At 40.8% G+C, this 7,975-nt stretch overlaps 1 protein-coding gene across 3 annotated transcripts in view; it reads right to left on the bottom strand.

Moving 5' to 3' along the window:
• The window catches only part of LOC136838506 (clavesin-2-like), a 143,422-nt gene extending 138,897 nt beyond the window's left edge, over window positions 1–4,525 (bottom strand). The window contains exon 1 of one of the 3 annotated variants that reach the window (XM_067103567.1): window positions 4,398–4,525. The gene's annotated coding sequence lies outside the window, so the exon portion shown is untranslated. Of the gene's footprint in view, window positions 1–4,220 lie in introns of all 3 variants that reach the window. The other 2 variants (XM_067103569.1, XM_067103568.1) reach the window with 2 other exon arrangements.
• Window positions 4,526–7,975: the final 3,450 nt, after the last annotated feature.

The following is a 7,975-nucleotide window of genomic DNA, read 5'->3' as shown; positions in this document are numbered from 1 at the left end:
GAACAGTTCAGCTTTTCCGACTGATGACTTCATACAACAGCTGACTACAGAGCAATCACTTGTGCGTGGACACACGGTACGGCATTTTGAATGGTTCCCGAGAGAGAGAGAGAGAGAGAGAGAGAGAGAGAGAGAGTCTGTATGTGTGAACAAAGTTCTAAGGTCGCCTGCACATACGGCACAACGCACTTGCACCATATGCGTTGTATTTTTAAAGATGTAGACTCAGAAGCCCAGAGAGAGAGAGAGAGAGAGATAGCATAAAAAGAAAATGCAGACAAACGGCTGGATGGATAACCTAAGGATCGTTGCACTGCCCTTGCATATGCATTCTGGGTCACAGGGGAGGTGCTTTCACGGCCGCATGGCAAGGGTGAATGGGCGCAAACTCAAAGGGCACTTAACTAAAAACGACTTTTATGGGAGACGTGCGAAAGCCTGTTTGGATGCTCGTCTGATAAACAGCCTTCTTATCGTGTATGTATGCGATCTCACACACTTATTCTCAGTATGTCTGAAACATTATGAATACACAACAACCCCCATATGATAACACGCATGCTCTCACCATCAACAAGTTCCCTAACTTGGTGGCCTCCGAAAACGCTAGACCATGTCAAAATCGATTTCTAGATATCAAGCTCATTCCGTTCTAACGCTTCTGCAACTCGAATCTTACGGTGTTTCTCTCTCCTTCTCGTACATTATTTGCATTTCCCATTCTTTCGACATAACCAAACCATCTCAACACACACTTGATCCACTAAGGACTATGTTTTTACCAAAACTTCTTCAAGCCTCCCACCGTTTCATTGTACAGCCTAACCTAAAACAAGAGCCCGCGCCGGCACGAAGCTGACTTAATCAAAAACATCATCATCGTTTCATTGTTAAAGAAACTTCACTTCAACAATTTCATCATTTAATGGGTCCGATATTAACAACATGGAATGCCTAAGTAAACATCAAACCAGCAATTATAAGTGACTAGTTGATAACATAAACGATACGTCACACACGGCAATATGCAACATTCCAAGAGTCGTTGTCATATATTATTTCAAAATGGGTAATACAGTGGCGTAGCTGGCAACCTATCAGTGGGTGGGCCTAGGTGGGGCAAAGATATTTTTTTTTTGGGGGGGGTAAAGAAAATAACACAAAACTAATGTACCAATTCTGTAATTAGTAAAATACACTATTCCCGAAGGTGCATATCCATGTGAAGGAAGGCAAATAATTGCATTAGTAATTAGTAAACCTGTATTTGAAATTACAGAGTTCAACTTTCAATTAATTTTCAACTCTTACTATATGCAAATGTATCAAATACTGTACGGGTTCAAGTTTAGCTACAAAGGGAATTTCAACTGGGGAGGCCAGTAGGGAAGCCAAGCATCTTACTGTGGGGCGGGGGGCCTGGCACCCCCATAACGACGCCACTGGGGTAATATTGTGTTATACTTAAGAACTCCGTAACAAATAATCTATTTACACGCTCACCTAGAAAGACTGGCCAGTTCACAATTCTCCCAGTTAACAATTAGCTGAGGAATACCTTGAACAACAGACAACTAACTACAAGGCAGCCAGACACCAGGCATAATACAACTGACTCCGGTCATGTGATCACCAATGATTCCGCAACTTGTCATATGATTGACCTCCTCTTGGAAAGCATCGCCGTATTTGTAAGTAGGCCGAGAATTAAGAGGTCACACCACTGAATTGCCTGGTTTTTTGACATTAGGCTTTTCGTAGATTAAGAGTGTGTGTGTGTGTGCTTGTATATACATATACATAAAAATACATACATGATTATATATATTCATATACATATAAGTACCAGTGCAAAACAAAGCAAATGCTCTAGCCATACACAATAGAACTCACGCTCCCTTTCGATAACAATTAGTCCTATGTCCCGTCCCAACCTACCCCAAACTACTGGGAATTTCTGTTCAGCCGTTTTATGAGAGGCGGCACGTTTCAAGGCCGGCCAGCCAAATACATCAACTCCTTAAGAACCCAAATCTGCCTGCGACAGAACCAACTGTATGCAAACTAAGGACATTAGGTAAAAGGGGTGGGGAGTGGCCGGTGTCACTTTACATGTGCTAAGTTTGAAAACCTGGCTGGCTCTCTCCCCCATATATATATATATATATATATATATATATATATATATATATATATATATATATATATATATGCCTCCATTATTAGTGAACAGGTGTCTGGGGCAACTTCGGTGAAGATTGGCATAAGGTCTAGTCAGCAACCTCACCCCAAAAAACTGAAAACTATCATACGAATACATTTTGAGCTACCAGTGCTAGAGGGAGAAGGCCTATTGTGTTATAAAATATATATACACACAATATATATATATACATATATGCAAATGAATATAAACAAAGTTTTGTTTGCAAGGCGTACACATGTCGATAGTCCTATAGTGTTGCTCTCTTTAAAATTGATGTACCTTCGACTGCCCATACGCAAACTGATATAAACACATGCAAGACCATGCCCTTGCAAGTGGTACCGGTCGTAATATATGACATAAAATAGTAAACGAAATTAAATTCCCTTGGGAGCTTCACACGACGTGATCTCTTTTCATAAATAAAACGTGAAATTTAGGTTTTCCTTTCATGGCAAGCGTTGTGGAATTTCCTGTACCAAAAAAAAAAAAAAAAAATCTTCAAAAGGGGCTCATGAACGACATCACGCGACTTGACTTAAATGGAAATGGTTGTAATTTTTTCCGAAAATGTATATCCTGGGCAAATGTCTTGCACCATTGGAGGCCACATCTGTGATAAATATATCAACCCACAAGGTGTTTCGATAAGCATGACTTTCGTTAATGTTCGAGAAATATATCCGGGCTGGACAAAATTCTAAACACCAACTCATTAAATTGTTCAGCAGAGCGCAATAGAGCCTAATCCCGAATACGGCAAGCAAGTTCTGAGAGAGAGAGAGAGAGAGAGAGAGAGAGAGAGAGAGAGAGAGAGAGAGAGAGAGAGCATTGTTCCATCTTGATAGCCATATGAGTGGCGCCACAACATCCAGATCGCTTGGCCCCGAGTCGATTGCAACTTGGCGCTGACCCATCTCTCCGACGGCGCCATGTTAGAACATCAACAAAGTAATATTTACCGTTAAAGTCACCTATTTCACACAATTACTATACAAACATAAAGACACTGCACTCGGCGGGACTAGCAGCTTCACTCCTAAAGTCCTACTGGGAAACCTGAAGGCTTTCCCTTTAAATAGCTCGAATCCCTCCAAGGGGGAAAATAGGTATACCGTATCTTTGTGTATATACACATACTTGCGTACTGTGCCAAAATAACACGTTTTATCTCGGATTCATTTTACCTTTCGAATAAGATATTTCCAAGGCAAAGTGAATTCGATATTAAGGGGCATTCGGGACTTAATATAACTAATTATAAAAGTTACACAAGCATAAATGACAAAACTTTCAACTTATATATACAGTTCCCATCCTCGTCCAATGTAATGCTTGTTTTATGTCGGAACTAAATACGCTTTCCGTAAATATTCAATACTCTCCAGATAACTTCCGGACTCCACATAACCTATGTGCAAGGTCTGCTTTGCACGATATCACCTGTCGCGGAAATCAATAGGCCTAATTGTTATTATCTTCTATGATCGCAGTCACGTATATATATTATAATGTGGAGACTATCGGTGGCAACCTTTACACTTTTAATACTGCGTTCAGAGAGAGAGAGAGAGAGAGAGAGAGAGAGAGAGGAGAGATTCTTACAAATGCTTATCCGCAAGTCACTGACTAATCACTAAGTTCTGGTTTAACGATGTCTTTCTGCATTAATTTACGATCACTGTCGAATGCCGTATGCTTCGACAGGTTAATTTATCATAGCATAAGACTCATACACACTTTTAAAACTTATGACATTGCGCGAAGTAATAAAAAAACAATAATACATAATTAAAAATTCTGTAAAAGAGCACACACTATACGGGCCGACCACTTCCCTTTCTGGTACTTAACACACAACAATAAGCTCATGCGGAATGCAACACAACCTCGAAACTACCGTTGTCCGTCGCTTAAGAAACGATCAATTCTGTTTAATATACAGCCACTTAACGAATATCCACCTCCATACCATTAATTAATCGATTTCCACCAGAACAGGACAACCATTTACCTCTACACCTGGACGTTATACACAGATGTTCTGCCACACCTCCCATCAAACTTTTATGTACACTTTACTCAAATTCGCACAAGCATATTCACATTTGCATGAATATCCAGGTAGATCGTACTTTTGGTGTTTTCACTCAATTATTCAACGTGATTTTATGCCGATTAATCTACTCACGTGGAAACTGTCGGGCAAGAACGAGCGAGCAGATCACACGGCGGCGTCACAAGCACGTCTGGCAAGTTTTATGTGACGTAAACACCCTGAGGCAAAACCTGTACGTTGCCGGGAACGCGCGACGGAGGATGTCGTACCTTTTGAACTTCCAGCATTCCATGCTGTTGGACGAATGTGACCGACGAAAGTTGTCCGAAGTCGAGTTGGCCACATTTTACGTCTTACATAGGTAGAATTTCGAATAAGATGAGATGACAGGAAGACTGCCCTTGCTAGTCGTAAGTAAGGCACTTACGTGGAAAAACTTAAAAAGAGTTGCCAAGGTTATAAGCACGATCGTTCCAGCGAGCGCGCGGATCTTTTGCCTGGCAACGCAGTCGGCGTCATCAGTGCTGGTAGGAAACATGAAACCCGGCATTTTCTTGTGTATCAATTTTCTCTACAGAAAAAAAGTGATGACAGTTACTTCGACGAAAAGGAAAAAAGATAGGAAATGAATAGCTATGAGACGACGGGCACACTTTCACTCAAGGACGAACAAAGGAAAGCCATTAAAAGATACTGATTTTAATGGTATTACAGTGCGAGTGTGCCGGCGCATTCATTTATCAGCCTATAAATTTTTTTTTCGTCTGACGCATTCTCATTTCGGTTACAACCAGTTGCCTCCCGCCCTTTAAAAGGTCCTATCTTTAAAATCAGCCGACAGCCGCTTCCCGTGGCCTTCCCTTAGGGGGTTTATGCTCGACTCTGGCGGGGGACTCCATGAACCCCCTTACCGGACCTAACTACTCCGCACCACCCATTGACGATTCTCTCCACGTATAACGTCGACAACTCCACATTATCAGTGAAACAGACCGTCTTATCTAACCTCACGACAGCGCGCTGGGTCCTTTTTTTCACATATAACTGGATTTATGAATGTTAACGCTTCTGTTAGCTGTAAAACGAAAGAAACAGTGTTTGTATAAAGAATCTGAAACTTATGCAAACATTACAAATATTTTAAGTTTTAAGAATTATGTTCAATGATGACGAGCAATGCTTTATCGCCATATGATTTATGCTGCCGCCATAAAATTTTCCAGTATTGGATGTAAATAAAAATTAGATGTTTATATAAAAATCTGCCATTTACATGACAGATGGACAAATAAACAATCTCTATTTTTAGTTGTTGCATCACTGATGTTCCCCTTTATATAGTTTTTGTAAACATCACAGTTTTTTTTATATCGGGGAAAGAATATTGCTGTGAAGCAGTTGCACACTCGTGTGCATTTCAGTCCCACTCTTCCTAGCAACAAATTTCCTCGATAGTCTTTCAGGACCGGTTGATAGCGTAACCTTGGGGCAGGGTCAGTCCAGGACCCACTAAGACCTAGCAGTCACGCTATGATTTTATTTATTTACTCGCGCTTGTGTGTGTATGAAGAACTATGAGTCCATTAGGCCTACTAGGATATTTGTTTGTGTGCTTAAGTATCTAATCATTACATCGTAAAGATTCACGAATAGTTGTAAGCCTAAATTTTCTAAATATGGTCCTTCGATCCACAGAGAATTCCTCTTAGTCCACACCACCATTACTGGCCACGGATGAGGACTGTGTACCAATAATGTAATGAACCTCTTGTCTCTACCGGAGATAGATTAATTAATCCTTGTACACGAAAGTATCTTTGAGTGCTCTCTCTCTCTAAAGCACTTTTCTGTTTATACATATATCTGTCAGTAGATCAATTTACGAACAAACCTAGTGGCATAATAGTGGATTCGAAAGAAAACCCGACGTATTTCATTAATTTTCCTATTTATGGCATTAAAACGTTATAACTATGGTTTAAAAGATCAGTAACTATGTTCATCTAAACAAAATCTGTTATTATTACTTTGCTATTCCTCATGAACACGGATACCTACCATTCCACCCATTTTCTGCTAATTAAACGCCATACTTTATCGATTAAACATGAGAAGGCATCTGCTTTGTATTCTCCCTTATGGATGTTTCCTATATAAGGAGCAAATGCCTCACCATGCCCGCATCCTGACAAAACGTACCTAACCGACGCTTCTGCTGCTGTTGTCGTAGGTAGTGGCATGGTCTAAAGACTATAGGCCTTGGGTAGTACTACGTTAAAAAAAACCTTTCGTTGTAAATGAACGAATCACAAAGGCATAAGAAATGCAATGGGAGAACTGAATCTACAGATAAATGTAACAGTCAAGAGCACTGAGCCTTGCAGCGTGCATTTTGTTCAGAGGATGACGTAAGTTTTAACTTTCCCAAGTTTGTAGACCAGTAGGGTGCCGTGACGTCATTTCGAAAGCCGACAATGCAACTGCCTCCTCCCAGCTTTCCCCACCCACTCCCCCTCCCCACTTCGTCACTCTAACAGTAAACGCCTCTGTGAAGATTCAAACTTCGATTTAATCTATAAACTGATGAGGAAGCCGATGCTGGGAATGTATATGTATCTGTACAACGCGGAGTCTCTCTCTCACTCTCTCTCTAACAGAGGATATTCAAGGAATATTTCGACTTCCAATGCTGTAATCGTCCATCTGGTCGCCTTGTTTTCTCCCGCTCAGACAATATCTGACATGAATGTTTTATTTTCTCTTGGCCTTTCCAAGGTTTATCCATGTTTACGTCACTCAGCTATATAGATGTCAGTAGTTATTCTGTCAGTTCATTTAATCAGTGTTATAGAAATAAAATTATTTTCAATGTGCAATTTTCCAAGGGGATTTTATTAGCTAGCTATATAGAAACAAAATAAAAATCGTATAATACGCGGTTAATATTGACAGCAAAATTATGCCAGTGAAGTGAATATACGAGCAGGTAAAATTACTTGGTAATAACGCCCCACAAATTCTCTAGATTTTCACACTTAATCCTCGCCTTTTCTCCTCCTCTCCCTCCCTTATTCATCCCAGGCGACGATGCTTCCTCCCCTGTGCCTCCCTCCTACCTGAACGCCGGAGGCGAGAGCAGGAGGATTCCAGAAGGGTGAGTCACAACCGAAGGTTTTCCTACGGCGGCGACTCAGCAAGAAGAAGAAGAAGCAGAGGAAGGAGTATAAAAGATTCAACTCTTGCTTGGGAGTCTAGTTTTTGCGAACGATAAGACACACACAAGAGCTCTCGAAAGAAACACGTAGAAGCACGAACTTCTACAAATGCTCAAGCAAGCAGGAAGGGCTTCATCAGGAAGGAAGCGATAGACCCACCTCTTAGAGGGAGAAAGGTTATCCTGAGATTCTGGAAAAAATAAAAATTAGACTTAACGTACGAAGAAGAAAGTCGCTCAACGTTGCAGGTTTGCCTCTTAACTGTAGTTACCGGTTGCTGAGAGGTGACTCAAGGTACAATTTGCATGGAGTTCTCGTCACTATAACCATTCTGACCTCTTGCTGAATCCCCTTAGCCAGATCCTATTTATACACTTTAGTGAAAAATAACATCTGGATTACGTAAACAAATTGGGGGTTTGGTACGTGGCTGAGAAATGTCCAAATGGAGAGGAATAAGATACCACACGTTCACCCGAGTTCTAAAATTATCGC

This window comes from Macrobrachium rosenbergii, chromosome 5 (genome assembly GCF_040412425.1).
Source record: "Macrobrachium rosenbergii isolate ZJJX-2024 chromosome 5, ASM4041242v1, whole genome shotgun sequence".
NCBI classification, from domain to species: domain Eukaryota; kingdom Metazoa; phylum Arthropoda; class Malacostraca; order Decapoda; family Palaemonidae; genus Macrobrachium; species Macrobrachium rosenbergii.
The sequence above is the reverse complement of the archived record's forward strand: the minus strand, read 5'-3'. Positions and strand labels throughout refer to the sequence as shown.